The sequence below is a fragment of the Bison bison genome, unplaced genomic scaffold (assembly GCF_000754665.1).
Source record: "Bison bison bison isolate TAMUID 2011002044 unplaced genomic scaffold, Bison_UMD1.0 scf7180017864198, whole genome shotgun sequence".
Lineage (NCBI taxonomy): Eukaryota > Metazoa > Chordata > Mammalia > Artiodactyla > Bovidae > Bison > Bison bison.
Genome location: NW_011494770.1, coordinates 7,203,915 through 7,204,432, shown reverse-complemented (window position 1 = coordinate 7,204,432; position 518 = coordinate 7,203,915).

The window sequence follows — 518 nt, the reverse complement described above, 5'->3', positions numbered from 1 at the left end:
GAATAGCAAGAAGAGATAAGAAAGCCTTCTTCAGCAATCAATGCAAAGAAATAGAGGAAAACAACAGAATGGGAAAGACTAGAGATCTCTTCAAGAAAATTAGAGATACCAAGGGAACATTTCATGCAAAGATGGGCTCGATAAAGGACAGAAATGGTATGGACCTAACAGAAGCAGAAGACATTACGAAGAGGTGGCAAGAATACACAGAAGAACTGTAAAAAAAAGATCTTCACAACCCAGATAATCACGATGGTGTGATCACTGACCTAGAGCCAGATATCCTGGAATGTGAAGTCAAGTGGGCCTTAGAAAGCATCACTACGAACAAAGCTAGTGGAGGTGATGGAATTCCAGTGAAGCTATTTCAAATCCTGAAAGATGATGCTGTGAAAGTGCTGCACTCAATATGCCAGCAAATTTGGAAAACTCAGAAGTGGCCACAGGACTGGAAAAGGTCAGTTTTCATTCCAATCCTAAAGAAAGGCAATGCCAAAGAATGCTCAAACTACCGCACA